The 18,051-nt window shown below is 29.7% G+C and overlaps 1 long non-coding RNA gene across 1 annotated transcript; it reads left to right on the top strand.

Moving 5' to 3' along the window:
* Positions 1–5,565: 5,565 nt before the first annotated feature.
* Positions 5,566–6,429, top strand: LOC139087684 (uncharacterized). The gene is made up of 3 exons (XR_011544151.1): positions 5,566–5,677; positions 5,828–6,247; positions 6,332–6,429. It is a non-coding gene; the product is annotated as an uncharacterized lncRNA (long non-coding RNA).
* Positions 6,430–18,051: the final 11,622 nt, after the last annotated feature.

The raw sequence follows: 18,051 nt of genomic DNA on the forward strand, positions 1-18,051 counted from the left end.
TAAGGCAGGATATAACAAGCAATATAGCACCAATCATTAAATTACTCATAGGTTTACAACAAAGGCCCAATACTCTACCCAAATGTCAACTTTACTCTCATTAGCATTCGCTTAAAGTGAGCTAAAGTGCGATTATACAAAAGTTAAACATGCAACATGAACAACCCATTCGAAACGGAACGACGATCTTCACAACGATGTGAGAGAGTGAAAAAAAGTTATTAATAAACAAAAAAAAAAATAAAGATTGAAAAAAGATTTTTTAACAAATCTTTCTGCACCAGCTTCATGTTCCTTGTTATGGATTTTTTATGAGCAAGAAGACGTAGAATAAGACAAGAAAGAGCAGCGTACACACAGATATATATTGAAACATAATTTAATGAACACAAATTTCATGAATTATTATGAGTGGGCTATATTTAAGGGTTATATGTTTTCTTTTCATACTTTAAAATTATCTCTCACTCTGAAAATATATAATGTTGTGTAAAAGATTGAAGCTAAGTTTGTTTTGTGTGTTGAATATGACGCATTTGTAGGTTTTTTGAATTTTCTATGATTTTTTGTGTTTATCCGAACCGCTACTTTGACGACATTACTGATTGTGCCTCAAAAGGAGGCGTGAGCCGCGTTTCTAGTAGATATGATTCGAAAAAGGACATATATACGAAAAATCCGATTCCGAATTTCGAACTCGTGATTACAGAATTGATGTGCCATGATTTAGTCCCAAAGAACAAAACCATTACACCATCGAGCCTTTTCAGCTCAATCATTTAATCAAACAAATATTCAAAATAAAGACTTCATACTTCTTAATCCTTCATTGACACATCAAGTCAAAACAAACACAGAATCACATCCTCAAAATGAATATTACGCTACAATATATATTGCTTTTAACATTCCATGTCGATTATCAGTTTGTGGTAAGAGTAAGTACACTTTGCCAAAGAAGTTTCAGTCTTTGAATCGTCTTAGGTCAAAGAACATGTTTTTATCACCATAAAAATAAACAAATCAGTGAATTTTATGACTTTATTGGACACTTTACACATTCAAAAGTACGGAAAGAATTTTTTTCAAGCTATTCTTCCTCTTTTGTTTTTTTCTTCTGTAATGAGTAATTTGTAATTCACAAGTCATAGACAATTCTTTTTCCCTTCATCGTCACAGTCGTTCAGTACATTTGACATGGTTTTCAACTAATAAAACATAGTGTTTATGATGACATAAAATCAAGAGGGTGTATGTATTTGTAATATTATGTATTCATCTACATAATTTCACTATTTGTCTTCGACCAGACACACTCCATAGAGTGTCTTAAAAATGAGAATGGCTATAATGTAGAACAATAATGTAATAAATAGTAAATTGACCAGGTAGAAAACGTTAAAGCATATTTATCTTCATTACAAAATGATCTAGATGTAGAGTCGATAAGAATTTATGTAAATTTTCTTATGGCCGACTCGATTTGTTATAAAAAATTTGAGAAAATTGAAGTAATGAGAGGTGTTTAGAGGAACTAAATGAAGTTTTGTGGTTTAAGTTCTTGGAACCTTTGATGTGGAACGAAATTAGCATGAAGTTTTGATGGTGGATTTTTAATGGAACAAATGAATTCAAGTATTTTATTATTAGCATTAAATTGGTGAGTAAGAGGCTGTTGAGGTATGAACTTAAAGGTAAAAAATATTAGAATCATGATGTAGAACACTTGGTTCAAACTTAAATTGAACATAAATCACTTCTTACTTATTTACTTCACTCGTCATACAAATCAATTTCAACCATGACCTTCCTTAGACGTAACCTAAATCTAGCTTTATCGCTGGCTTCCATCTGGTAGCTATCTCTATGAAAAACACTTTAAACCTCAATAAAATCTATTCCAGATGCCAAAAATTCACATAAAACTTCACAATCCAAATCACATCATTACCTTCTAAACATTTTACTACCCCATTCCCATAAACCACTTTAAATGACCATACATGACCATCTAAAATTCTATTGATACAATTAAATTCCCAAAAATAATTTTCCCATTAACAATAAGTAACAAAATTGCACCCACAAAACAAGCCAGAAAAACCTCAAAAAGAAATTAATCGTCATTCTCTTTAAATATAAATTGATCTAATAATAAGTTAATTAATGGCATGACAGAATGAATGAGCGAGTCAATTGCGTAACGAGCAGAAAGTATTTTAAGTACATTAACAATGATAAGGTTTTTTAATGCTAAATGATACGTAACATTTTCTTTTGGGACTTTTAATCCTCATCCTATTATTTCATCAAAATTGATGCTCTTTAATTTTCCATTGAGAATCCTTCATCATCAAACATGAACAAGAAAAAACAGTCCCTAATGTCAATTCATTCTGAAATTAGACATTTTTATTGTTGTGTATAGTCTGCGTAATGCAAGAAGGACGGTTAGATGATTCTGATTTAATTGAGAGAGAGAAAGAAGAAATCTTCGTTTGAAATAAATTTCATTATAACGAGTCCTTGATTGCAGCTTCCTGTTAAATTATAAATTGTAATATGAAGGGGATGATTATGAACTGTTTATTACTACCCATCATATAATTAATCGCTCTCTTATTTCTCTGTGTGTACGATATGTACAGCATCTGCGCATAAATGGCAGACATGATGATGATGATGATTTTTCATACCCTTCATCATATGTATGTACAGTGTATGAGAGGATAAGAGACTGAAATAAAATTGTAACATTAAGTGATTGCGCTCAAATGAAGCTTCATTTCATTTGAAATGAAAATCATGTCACATAAGCACAATAGAGACTGAATTTATTTTTATGATTCAGGAAACTCGTTTCGAGAGATGTTTTGTGTTCTGTATGGGAGAGATTATCAATGTTATGTGCAGTTTGTCGGTTGAGTTGATTCATTTATTGCAGAAAATAAAATCACAAAATTATGGTAATTAAATGAAAGAAATTTGAGACGAAAACCATAGTTCGGATTGTGATTTTGAGGGTGTTTTGTAGTTTTGAATGACATTTAGCAATAAATTTTGTGTTAACGATCATTTTAAAATTTGAATAATATTTAGTGTACTTAGTTGAATACCCCTTTTCATGTAAAATGTCCATTCTGTTTTTGAACTCGGAAAAATAAACATTTGATTTATCTATAAATCAGTTAGGAAGTAGTTTTAATTAAGCTAGAGTCACCACAATTACAAAAAGTGGTAATGAAAATAGGATGCAACAAACAGACTCAAGATATCGCATCAAGAAAGTTTAAAAATTATTAAAATTAATAATTTTTTCACGATTTCGACTAAAAAGAACTTTCAAATTATTGACAATAATTGTTATTAAAATCTCAAATGAACATTAAAGCAAAATTAAATGAAGAAATTGTGAGGCACAGATTCATGATCTAATACATTTGTCATTTGTTCTTCAATTTCATTTATAAACTGAAAAGTCGCGAATTGACGATTAAATATTTTTGATTCTATTATTGAGGCTGAATTGGGAAGAAGTAATACACAAAAAATCTGAATAGCAACTAAGCAACTTAAAAAAATTATTTAAATCTAAAAATAGTATTATGAACTTCAGAAATCCCATGACCGTCAACACACAGAAAAAAAATTAATTAACTGATTGAGTTCCTTGTCAACTCATTTTTTCTCTTAGTTCAAATGTCAATGGAGTAAAATTTTTATATAAGATTTTATTCAAAATAATTATAATTATGCTATAAAACTGAGATTCAAAACATTTTTACGACTTTTTAATGATCATTCATTTTTTAATGATCAGAATTTTTTTTGTTGTTTGTCGTGCTGATAAGAGAGACTTCAGCGCTCGTAAGCTGTTTTGCATTATCACTAAAAATATATAAATTCTTGTTCGTAGATGAGTCTTGTCTTATTTTTATGATCATTCTCAACTTAAAAATCATATTAAAACATTTTATTTTATTGCTTTTTAATGGGCATGAATTATAGCTGAAAAAATATTTATTTCAAAATATTTGTTTTTTTTTACTTAATTTATTCCTTTTTAAAGTTTAATGTGAGAATATTCTTGTCTATCTAAAGCTTGTTTGATAGCAATTAAATTATCATTCATCATTTAATAGTGGAGAGTAGCAGGTACCAAGTGATACTATCTCTATAGATAATTTGAGGCTTCCTCATTTGCTGGGTATTAATCCTTAATGTCTTCAGTTTTTCCGCAAATTTTACTACTGTATAAAATTGATGACGGTCTCTTAAATCTACAAAATAATGAGGGGTATTGAACCCCAATAAAAATTTCTAGAACCCAAAATATTTTCCCAGATCATCTAATATTCATTAATTAACGTTTCATACTGCGATATGCAAAATGAGTTGTATTAATTAAAGTCCAATAATAATAACTTCGGGATTACAAAGTTTTAAAGTCTATAAATTCTCACTACAGTAGGTAATTTTAATATGAATACAGTAACGGTGAACAAGCTTTGCTAAAAATATGTTCGGCTAATTTGTTTAAAATATCTCACGTAATTTCTTAATATGTGACACAGATTTAGGCTAATAAAATAATTTTATTACTTCATTCTTTTCGCGATGTCCAAAAATTATAATAAGCGAATGACAAAAAAAAAATTAAAAATTATCTGCTTTGTCATTAAATATTTGAATTAAAAGATGACTAGGGTGAAGTTAGAATCATAAGTATTGAGGACATTTTGTAATTGTGATGATTGTAGTTTAATTAAAGCTACTTCCTAACGAATTTATAAAAAAATGAGATGTTTATTTATCCGAGGTCAAAAACAGAATGAGCATCTTTTATGAAAAGGGGTTTTCAACTATGTACAATAAATATTATTCAAATCTCAAATGACCGTTATCAAGGAAAACTGATCATCATTAAATAATACAAAACTTTAAGTCTATCTCCCCACAAGTCAAAAAATGTCAGATGTGATTTAAATATAAAGCTAAATAAAGTAAGTTTACTACTTCAAGTTCATTAACTTACATCTGACATTAGACGGAGTTTAATGTCTAAAGTAAGTATTGCGACAAAAATAATTTTTTTTGACAAGCTTGCTTTGTGAATTTTTATTGCTTTTTAAAAAAAAGAAATGTTGAAGAAAGTTTCATATTTTTGTTGTTAAAATTACAAGAACATGTTGTCACACGTTACAAATCTCTTAAGGAATTTTGGCACACAATTCGAGACATCTATACATAATGAGAATTTTAATTATTTTTGATAACTTTATTAAAGCTAATAAATCACAAAATATTGTATGTAATTCTTGAAAAACATCACAATACATCTGTTCATGAACTCAATCATAAATTTATCATCGCGACATTTCATAAAATCATTGTCCTCGCGGAATTCCTCGATAAATTCCAAACTCTTTTTTTTGTAGTGTCCGTTATTAATTTGTTACCTTTTAACAAATGCTGCAACAACCTTTACACGTTTTCCAATTTGCAACAAATTATTCAAATAAACGAAGACACGAAAGGCATCCAATCGATTGGATTGGTAAAGAAATTCTCCAAAAAAAAAAAGCTGAAGAGAAAAAAAAATAAATTAAAGTGAATTAATTAATTCTGTTGTACATTTGTGCAGAAAATGAAGAAATAAATATGTTAAATGTTAAAGGTGTGTAAAAAAATTATGTTATTTCAAAGAAAATTAGTCTGATTAATGACACAAAAAATGTTTCTGTTTATTTCTTAATTTCGTCTCTTTTTCGATCTCTTCATTCTTCGTTTTTTAAATTAATTTTGTCTTATTCTTTCAAAACAAAAGCCTGAGAAGAGCGGAAAAGCACGTCGTGATGAGTAATTAAGACGCATATTTTGGAGATTGATTGACAATTTGTTTTTTGTAAAGGGATTTTAATGAGTTTAGAGGTGTCGATGAACATATAAGTTAAGGTATGTAAGCTTGATAATCAAAACACTTTAAACTTGCAATATCATAACAAAACCTACATTTATGGGCCTATACAAGGTGCGGAGTTTTTACAAGTTTCAGTAATAGCAAGTCCCACATGGGTCATATGCGGAAGACGGCCATCAGGAAGAAGTAATCTGCAAAATTCAAAAACCTGCGGAAGGGACCATCGGCTTAAGATTTCAACCTATTTAAACCATGACTCGTCGGGCTTTCCTCAATTATTTCTACCTGCATGCCAACTCTGTTATGCTACAGTCACAATCCCATTCAGTTCGTATAAACTGCATTTTAAAAATATCAAATTGGAAATTTAATGCATGAATGTTTTAAAATTAATTCATTCAATCATTTCAGTTCATTTCATTGACTTTCAATGCACAGCAATGAGAACAAGCAAAGAGCAACAAGAAGAGGGATAAATACGAAGAGAAAATGAGAAGAAAAAACGGAAGTGTTAAATTAACAAAGAAGCGTTAAATTCTAATTGATTATTGCAATTAAAATGATCGTAAATATTTTCCATGATTTTTCTCTTTCTTTTTTTATTGAAATTGATGCTGCTGCTGTGACTATACATATATTAAAATAAAATCTCTTAGGAGGATGATTGGTCTATCCATTGATTGATATAATTCTGAATTTTTTAAAATGCTTTCCAAATCTTGGTATTAATTAGTGAGTCGAGTCGTTTAAATTTATTTTTATAAGCTATAAAATTTTTGTTGGAAACGATGGAAAATTATTTTTGAGAAAATGTAACGTCAGGTAAGGACTAAGTTTAGCCTATTTTTGAAGATGTTAGGTTTAGAAGCTTAATAAAATTTTGATAATTTAACCATCAACTGGGTGAGTCATGTGGCTCTGTGGCGTGATTGCATCTTTTTGGACATAATTATTGGATACCGATCATTCGCTCCATACTCTACATGCAAAACTATAAAAACGTCCTTCGTATCATATGCATTTGAAACGCGACTCACATCTTCTCTTTGGAGACTAAATGCAGTAATGCCGTCAAAAAAGTGGTCCGGATCTCAATTCATTTTGTCAAAATGTATAACCCTAAATATTATTATAAACATCTCAACTTTACTTTCCATCCATCAAACTTAAGCATTCACCCCGAGTGTCCACACTTGAAATGATTCACAAATCACCATCCATCTACTCATGTGTAGTCCAAAAAGAAGAAGAGAAAAATTATAAAAGAATATAAAAGTCGACTGTCATCATAAAGTAGCTCTTATAGCACTAATGAATATGGACACACAATGCAAATTAAAAATAAAAATTCATGAATGAATGAATGGACCTATTATGAGTCACAAAGTGAGTAACTCTTATCCATCATCATCATCATCATCATCATCGTCATCGTTTAAGCTCAAGTGCTACTTCTGAATTACAAGTTTGAAGAAATGAATTTTGGTTAATTTTGCCTGTCTGGCTTTTATTTGTTATTTCCATTCCTTATCATAAATTTGTGATCTCAATTTATAAATTTTCAAAGACTAAAAAAAGAGCAATGAAGAACGTGAAATTATAAGAAATATATTTTACGAATGAGTTGTAAAAAGAATGGTGCAATAAAAAAAAACTGCAGCAAAGGCAATGTGAGGAAGTAGGAAAAGTGTTTGGATAGAAAGAATATGCATCAAAGTGTATTATTTTTGGGAGAAATAAATGTAAAATATGACTTGTCGTTTGGATGGGTGAAACGTTAGATCTTAGCAACCAGACATCGTTAAGAACTATTGTTTGAAGCACTAGTTCAGTACTATTGAGTTAACGGCTCATCGCTGGTTTGCTAGCTTAAAACAATTGATCAATGAGTGATTTTTGTGCTTGTTGTGTCTGTTGATTAGGATACTTTTTGATAACCAAATGCTGATCCCTGAGCAAAAATGCGCTTAAGTCTTGAGTGAATCTTAATAGCACGAGGAAATCAATAATATTTTATGAATAAATTCATATTTAGTAACAATCTCTGTCAATGGACTTCTCACATTCAATTAACTCAATCAGCTTTAAAATCATCAAATCAACAAGCACATTAATACAATAACCTCACATTCCTCTTCAAAAATAAAGCGAAAATGAGAGCATCAAGAAGAAGAGAAAAAAAAAATTGTTCTGCAATTAACTAAAGTGACGACAGATTTTTTAATGAATTGAGAATGTTTCGTTATATCAATTAATTTTATCATTATTTTAAAACATTTGTTTTTTTCTTCCTTCTTTTCTTTCACAATTCTGCTGCTCTAAAAATGAGGCAACAGCGGTTATGACTCGAGCAGCTATTAACTACATTATATTTAAATTGATTTTCATTATTACGAACGCATTTATGGATGTGAAAAAAAGAAGAAAAAAAAGAATTTCGTTCACAAATGTTTCCAATTTGAAAGCATGAAGAACATTTTTTGTAGCTTCAAATGGAGAAAATTATTTATTTCGTGTCTTGAATGATTGTATTAATGAATTAATAAGTGTGAAAATATAATTTAAAATGAAAAAATATATTGAAAAATTCTTATGACATGGGCGTATTTCTCACTTTAAGTGGATACGATTTTTTAACCTTAGTAAAATATTTTTTTATGTGGATTATTTTTGGATACTTTTGTTAATTGATTCTTGAAAAATTATGAAGTGTTTGTGTAAATTGGGTAAAATGTTTTGAGACTTTTAACATAAATTTTGTCTTGTGTTTTAGAGTGTGCTTTGATAGACACATAGATAAGAAGTAAGGACAATATGAATTCATCCATGAAAAGACCACCAAGGATTGAAAGTTGAAAATAGGATAACTTGACATATGACTTTGAAATGTGTATGAATCAGTTCAGACTCTTGTCTCAGAATCTTTTAGCTTAGATTGGAATTAGAGAGGTGAATTTTAGAAGCGACTGTACCTAATACTTCATCCAAGGACGCAGGCATGCAATCTTAGACAATTTCTCCATAATCCAAAAATATTTGCAATTCTATTAAATCTTAAACCTTCTTATTTATCCCATTATGACTACTCCCAGTCATTCAATAATCATAAGCATCAACAAACAATTTCACAATCTTCAATAAATTCAATAAACTATTCATAAATTTCAAGCACTTCAAACTAATATTCCTAACCCAAATCATGACACAACAATGAACCCCCAACGATTTTAACTTGAACGACAATTCCATTGGGAAAAATTCCTCCTCGAATGTCTCAAAAGAAATTCCTTTTGACTTTATTTCTTTTCAGTTCATATTAATTCTAGGTACATTATTGTTGAATACAAAATGTCATTTAATTTTCATTTCTGTGTTTCCATTACAATGGCATTGATACAATAAAAATATGATATGATCAGTAGGCATGTTCAGGAATTTTTTTCTATCCATTCCATGTGACTGAAAATGTCTAAAAGTGTACAAAATATTAAGTGCAATGATGCTTAAGCTTGAAGTTAATAATTTTGACAGGATTCTTTTACAGCTGTAGTCTTATTGTGAGCAGATTGGATCTTTGGTAATTTTTGTTGGAGACTGTCTTAAAAAATTCAAAAAACCTTTAGATATTCAGATCAGTGAGATCCAGCTAATAATTATTAAACGAGTGAGTGTGATCCAGACCTTTGCATCCAGTAGACAAACATTATTTCTAGCAGCTTGGTCTTTTGCCTGTCCTGTAGCCATCTAAACTATTCCGCCACCGAAACAATACGAAACTCGATTTAGAATTGATAGTTTAATAATTTATGATACCATGTATGATATATAGTTTTAGAATACCAAGACAAATAGCAAAAATGCGCTTCATCCAATTCATAATCCATTGCCTTTTCACACATCAATTTTCTCTTCTTTTAAACTTTATTGGATTGATTATAAAATCCATTGACTTTTCAAACAAAATATTTGAAATCTAATCATCAACATTTAAACAATGGCTGTACTTGAAACCAATTCAATAAAAGAGCCTTAAGAGGTCCCATTGAGGGATTAAATTTTTTCTCAAACAGTAGAACTAAATGCCCCTCAAAATCACTCACTCGTAACAGAATTTAAATTAAAGCAATTTAAAAGTGTTCTACCGTATTGATTTCATGAAATAAAAGAGGAATCATTTCACATGAATGAATCAATCTATGTCAAACATGAAGAACAGTTTTTCTCTTTCTGAATTTTGATATTTTTTTCGACACTTTAATAACATAAATCCTTTATTTCTTCTCTCTTTCTCTTTGCTTTGCCTTTTTCTTTTATTAAAAAAAATAACAAAAAATTTTTTTTTCGAGAATTAAACATGAAAATATTTTGATCATTAGACATTGATGATAGTTAACTAAAATTGAATGGTGGGATTTGATATGTTCTTTTCATGAGACCTGTTTATGAAATAACAAAAACAACAGTCATAGAAAGACAAAAACACAAAAAAAAGAAAAGAACAAAAAGAGAAAAGTTTTAATTTCAAAAAATGAAATCATCTATAAAGATTGTGGTTACAAACGTTTAAGAGAATAAGACAGAAGAATAAAAAAATATAGAAAATAATTGTGTGTCTAAACTTCTAGGTAATCTGTTGAAATGATCATCATATGAATATAAAAAAGTTAATAAATTACCACAAATACAGTGAAGGTTGTTGAGCATTTTTAGTCGTAAAAATTATTCCATACTTACTTACATACTGAGACCATGTTGCTATGTTGAGCTTAGGTTACAATAAATAGATTGGGAATCCAAAATACTGGCCATCAAATGAGAAACTTATGCAAAAATCAGGTAAGCAAGTCATCAATAATGGGACACATATAAGGAAGAATGGATAGGAAATATGTAGAATGTCAGAGAAAATGTCATTCCTGCCACAGAGACACAAGTATGTTACACCACCCTTGGCTGCAATCTGCAAGAAAAACGGAGGACTGAAGCTCCTAAACCCACATGATGCAGAACAGTGAAGAAAGAATGTCAGTTTTTTAAGAATATCGAAGCTTCACCATTACGAAAATATCTCTAAATCCCGAATGAATTTCGATGTTTTCATTTTAAACAATAAAATATGCCATTTATAGATACTACAGGTTAATAAAACTATAAAAAAATCTACAGCTTACGTCTATTGCAAAGTTTTTTTTTTCTCACTAAGATCCTTATCGCTGCATATTAATTTTCCCATAAAAGTAAATCAAAAAATCTCAAAGATAATAAAACATTTCAAATTTGCAGGATAATATGACAAGCTTAACGTCCAATAAATTTTGCAGCTAATTATCATGATTTGACATTATCTTAAATCGAATTTTCGGATTAATTAAAAGTTTTGTCATAAAATTAATCAAATGACATTTACTTTCACTGATAGTATAAAAAATAGATAAGTTAGTCATATGTACAAAATAGGAAGCTATAGCAGCAAATGCTAATGTGCATATGACTTGATTCATAAATAAAGCAACAGTTGAATAAATCAAAAATACCTGTACAGAACATTAATATACTTCTAAAAAAAGAATTTCATCCTCGCATCAGAGAATCTACGGTAAAAATATTAACATTTATAGCTCTTGACATTTCCACTGAATATTTTTATTACTTTATGTGTAGTTAATCAGTTAGCGTATAATAATATGAATCTCATAAATTAATAAAATTAAATTTCCAACACATTGAGTCGTTTGTGGTTGTATCTATATAGTCTTTTTCATTTCTCTCTCCTCATGACATATCATTAGTTTGATGATGTATTCAACGAGTTTTTATATCAACACAAACATTTTCGATAAAATAAATATGATTATTATTAAACATTTCTTGTAGCATGAGTTTTCAAGTGTAAAAATTAATATTGTGGTCAGTTTAAGGTTTGACTGATCAATTGGGTAGCTGGTTGACTGGATAGCTTGAATTATATTTTTTAAGACTTCTAGGGTTTCTGTTTGATGTGTTTTTGACTGAGCTTACATAAATGGAGTTTCATACATATTGAGGATTAAGGTCCTGTATGCATTATGTTGCTGTCTTTGTACATGTTGGGTTCGGAGATGGTAGGTAAATCTTACCATTTCTATACTGATGTTTGGCTGCCATAATTCAGGCAGAGTTTGGATAGGCTTTTAGTCTATCCTTTCAAGTTCTTTCAAATTCCCTAACAGAACTCGATCGCCAATGGTACATTTAGTGTTAAGGTGTCAGGGTGTACCACGATATAGCTTCGACTTCCCCAATCCACCTGATGATTAAGGTCTTAGATCACAATGGATTTGTTCAGCCAGCGAAGTAAGTAAGTAAAACATCAATAAATTAAGCTGACCTTCAAATTCTATTCTAAGAAAGCATTTAATTAACTTAATCTCAAGACTACCGTATAAAATGCGCTTCTATTCACCACAATCTCGTTGACACATCAACATCTCTTTTTATTTTATTTTATTTCTTTATTTTCGTACGAATTACAATAATAAATCCGAAGACATTCTAAAGAATGAGGAAGAAAAGGAGAATCAAAGAAAGGTTATTATGAATAGTTATGATTAGATACGTCCACTTAATATGATAAATAGATTGACTTACAATCGATTGATTATAAGGCATTAGGAGAATTTTAATTTATTTATTTATTCATTCAGCATTTTTTTTTCTATTTTCATTCATTAATTTAGTCATTCAGCAATTATTATACGTGACAATTAAGACATTAATCTGGTTATTTGACATTGTTAGTCTTGTTATAATGACTTAAACAGCTTTTTTTGTTTTTTCTTGTTTACTATTCATTAATATCCTCTCAATTTCAAGTCAATTAATGAGCTTAACGTTATTGTTACTTTTTTTTTGTATTCGATGAAATTAAAGCTGAAATTTGTCTTGATTAAGACGTCATGTGGAAATTGAAGAAACAACAAAAATCGTTTATCGATGCGATTTTTTGAGATTTAATTTTTTTACTGTGGGTTTGGAAGCTTAAATGCTGATTATTTTGGTATTCCAATTTATAGATTTTCTTTTCTTTGATTTGGAGGTACGTGGTTTCGATTTCTGAAATGGCAGAACAATCAAGTAAGTAGTTGTTTATAAATGATATCTTTAAGATATATACAATAAAGGAGCTACTTAATGAGCACTGGATAGAAAAAGAAGGTTTAAGTCTGATTTGTTCCACGCTTGAAAAAACCCCAGAAGCTCAGTTTCAGGAGCATGTGACCAGAAATTGTAGAACGTGGATTCGTGCCTCACTCGGTCTATGTTGTGGGGAAGTGCACTTTTTCTCTAGAAACTAAAAAGAAGTAGGATTCCAAACAGCATCGTAAATATAAGCGTTCATATATAGCATCGTAACTTACACATACCTGTTATTTTTCAAACTTGGAAGCTTCGCCATTAATTTTCTCAAGAATGAGGAATTTAAACATATATTAGAAATGAAAGTAGAAATTTCTCCCATCAATCCAGGAGTATTTAGTAGGAGATAAATAAAGTGTCTAGTGCACCGTTTAAAAAATCATACATAAGCATTAACAACTCAATCAAACAAAAAAGTAATATGAAAACACTGTAAGAGAAAATAAAGAATTAAATTGCTACTCACTGTTGCTAATATAAATGAGTTGAGCTGAAAGCAAGAATGAAAAAAAATTAACGCAAAGTAATTTTTTCCCAGAGAGATTTACAGAACTAATTACTTCAATTTAACTTTGCTACATTCAAAATATTAATCTCACGAGGAAATGAGATAGAGATGTTGGTAATATAGTTTTTTATATGAAGCAAGAGATGGAGAATATTGAGATATCGAAAATTAATATCTATCGATAAATGGAGCGCATTAATAGCTTATTTGATCAGATTAAAGTTGATTTAAGTATTGGTTTGGAAAATAAATTTCGAAAACATTTAACGGATTTTTTGAATTTCAAACTGTGAAAATTCACATGGTTTTCCATCTCAAAAAGTTTTTTGAAGTTTTTCTTAAATTAAGAACACATTTTGAGCTGGAATTTAGTTAATATTCAAGAAAAAAGTGGCAAAACTTAACTGAGATGTATTTCAATCCTTAAACTAAGCTTCTTGACTTTTGACGATTAAAAATTGAAACAAGTTTTAGGGTTAAATTGAATTCGAACCTTTTTATTGATAGATTTACTTGAGATTTGCCTTCAAACAGCCAAAATTCTTCCTAAAGCTCCATGATTCTCCAAAAAACATGCTAAGAAATTGAGTGAAATAAAGTAAATACATACAATAGATTAGAGGGAACGGATTGTATTAAGACATGCAACGATTACGATATTCAGTTGTGGCTCAGCGGGACTTCGAGGTTTCCTGAAGTGAAATTAAGATGTTTCTGACACTTTTGTTTAAAAAACTGACTTTATTTTAACATTATACCATCATCGATAAAAAGAGCTGTTTCAAAATATTTGAACTCATTCTTCTCGCTCTTTTCATATATACATACAATTTAAAGATAAAAATTGAAGAACGAGCAAGAAAATTTTGACAGAAATTCATTTACTTGATATTTTCAACGCAAACATCTAATGAGAAGAATTTTTTATATCAAAAGATCATGATTTTTTCTTCAAAAAATAAAAAAAATGATAAATTCTTCCTGGTTGGGGTCATCAGGGTGTTTGAGCATATTCTTTTATGGAATATGATTTTTGTGAGATTTCGGTATTTGAAGAACTAATTCTTGAGAAAAACGAAATCTCTGATTGGGTAAATTAATTTATTTTTGATGGATCAATTTACCGAAATCTATCATAAATTCTAAGTGTATTGTTCTGATTGTGATTGATTGATAATTGAACTCACGCGGTATTCTTCATTTTATCCTTTATTTCATGGAAACCTACCTCAAAATAAACAAGTATTTGATCCTCTCAAGCTATCTAAATCAATGTTACTGACTTTTGAAAATATTAATATAAAAAATATATTTTATTTAAATTTTATCCACCAAACAACACCAGAATCCCCATAACGATCAACAACACGTAATTAAGCTTAATTAAAATCAACAAAAGTTCACGATATGCAAAATGAAATCATCATCATTAAGTTAATTAGCAATTTTAAAGTCACGACTTCAGACAGTGAAGAATTCAAAACAGAATTTTAAATAATTACATTTTGTCTTCTTACGGATACCTATCAATTAAGTAAATTTAATTAATTAATTCTAAAATGCAGTATACACACAATTGCTCTTAAATGTATTGATCAAGTAAGAAGCGACAGAACACGATCGAATGAGTTGTTACATAAGTATTGGATTGAGTGTGCAGAAAGGATTGGTTGAAGCGCATTTGATTTCAAATTGCTTTTAATGCTGCATTTATAATTCAGATCATGTAACAACTTAGTACTTTAAGAAGGCATTCACTCATTACGTTCGCGTTATAGGGAAGAGGTGGGTCTACGGTTTTGTAACAGTTTCCAATCCTCTGTGCTTTCTTTATACAAGTTGGGCTCGAAGATGGTAAGTTGTATACATTACCATTCTTATTCTATTTGGATAGACATTAAATATTTGCTTTCAATTACACAGTCCTGCAAAGAGCTCGGTAACCGAGTACATTTAGTGCTAATAAGGAATACCTTGAGAAGACATTTGGTCAACTTCGGAGTCAGACTTAACACAAGTTCTGTACACTGTAGTAAGAATTTCCTAAGAAAAATTACTTAATTATCTTAAAGATTATCAGTCCAACTTCACACCCAGTCAAAGCAAGAATAAATTTACGACGTCAACCTTAAAAATCGCTAAAAATGAAATAATGAAAATAATTTGAATTTCAAAGTGACTAAGAGTCGAATGTGAATCATTAATAAAGTGCCATACAATAATAATTTATATTTATAAAAAAAATGATTTATAAATGTCGATAATATACTTTATATACCTGTTGAGTGAGGCAAGGCACAGACTAATTGATGATAATATCATATAATATCATTTTTAGGATAGAGAATAAATTTATTTATTCAACATCAGCCATTCTAAATATGAATCAAACCATCAACCGTTTTCTTTTATATTTCATAATTGGTTTTAATGACCACTAATTTCATACCTTTATGTAGAGGAAAAGAGCAGTGAAAGAGGAATGACGAAGAGCAAAATTATGGCATTTTTCGGTGATTAATGTAATTATAAATGAACGATCGATTAATAGAGGGTAAAGAGGTAGATATAAAAAAATTATGAATTAAAAAATCATCAAACATTCTTCGTTTTCACGTCATTAGAAAATTGGTCCGATAGCCTACAGTCGAGACTTTGTGAACGGATGGACTAGATCAGCGATAGGCAACCTGTGTGCTGCCAAACAATTTTAGAAATGCCATAAAGCATATCAAAATGTCCGAGGTGTGCCATGGCACAAAAATGTTTACCCACCACTGAACTAGATTGTTATTTCTGATTATGTATCTTACTCAAATGGCATCTGATGCACGACACCTACACAAGAATATTAATTATGACTTCCAGTCTATGCTTCATTAATCTTATTTTGACTGGATTGACAATAAATGTATTCAGGATTCAATTATTAATTCTATACAAACTTAGCTGGATAATAAGCTCAACCTAATTTCTCTATAAGGAACTTCCCAAACCCACCAAACGGCACCAAACCCTAAATTATCGGATTAAAATTCCAAAATATTTATAAAATGAATAATTTTGCTTGAGGAATAACCATTATTATCGATCAGAAGCAGATGTGTCCTACATCAACTATAGCACAAATACTGCATGTTTACTGTATTCATCTTTCATATTAGAAGATCGAAAATTATTGAAGAAGCTTATTTGTGAAAAAGAAAATCGTCTGAGATCCCCAAAAAAATTATAATCGCTTTTTAACAAATTGCCTGAACTGCTTTTTCATCATCAGAGACACGCGATTATTACTAAAGAGGTAAAAGAATGAAAGAATGAAAATAAGGCAATGTGAATGAGAGGAGAAAAGAGGAACAAATAATAAAAAAATATTTAAGTCTCGATCAAATATGAACAGAGAAAATATTTTGATATAATGACTGAGAGATTAGGTTGATTGCAAAGATAAAATGACGGACCTGCTTAATAAAGGTGCGAAATTTTTGCTTATGCAAATTTGCTGAAAGAACATGAAATAAAGTATTTTTCATCCATCACATGAATAAATTTTATTTTCAAATAATTGACACTCTTCCGCAGGTGCTAAGGCGATTCATTTTTTATTTTCAAGTCTTCTTACCATTGAGTATTCTTATTGAAGATGTTATTTTTTATTACACTTCTGAAAATAAAGAAATTAGTTCAATGAGGACTTGTATTGACCAAGCGTCTGTCTGTAAATATTTTGTGATTTTTTTTTTTAAAATAAACTTTTTATTCATTAAATTTTTAACTTAATTATGTACAAAGTTTGGATACATTTTATTTGTATTTAAATTTTTAAAGGATTCTGGCTTATCGCCTTCATCACTTAGTTTTTGATTTTATTTTGAAATTGTTTTGCTTTAATTTATGTTGTGGTTTATTCGGTGTTTCGCGACGCAAGACGAGTGTAAATATTTTGTGGAAAATCTTACAAATTTAGAAATTTTTTAGCGTAATCATTATCGATTAATTGATTCAAAATACGACACCAGATCAGTATGACTCTGACAAGGTGTCCGACTTAAACCGGATCTGACACCAAGTCATTGTCACGCTGGCATATTGAATTATACTCTCGTGCGTCACAAGCTTTGTCAAAGGTCCTGTAAACATTAATAGAAAGCGTACATTATCGACCCCCAACTAATCATGAAAAAGGTTTGATGACCACAGATGCGCTCAAACTCCATCGATTACCAATCTTTAACTTTAGCAATATTTTTTGTAATAATATTTATTTTCATTCAATGTTATTATCGCTATTCGTGGAATCTTTAAATCTGTATCATCACCCATATTCGTACATATATATGCATAGCAAGGAAATAGCAGTGAGAGAGATCCGAAGATTCACAAGTGCAAGAGTGCATGTATGCAGTGCACATTTTTGCTTTCATGGATATTATAAACGCATATATAG

This window comes from Chironomus tepperi, unplaced genomic scaffold (assembly GCF_022539635.2).
Source record: "Chironomus tepperi strain 1889 unplaced genomic scaffold, CSIRO-AGI_Ctep_v1 contig_128, whole genome shotgun sequence".
Lineage (NCBI taxonomy): Eukaryota > Metazoa > Arthropoda > Insecta > Diptera > Chironomidae > Chironomus > Chironomus tepperi.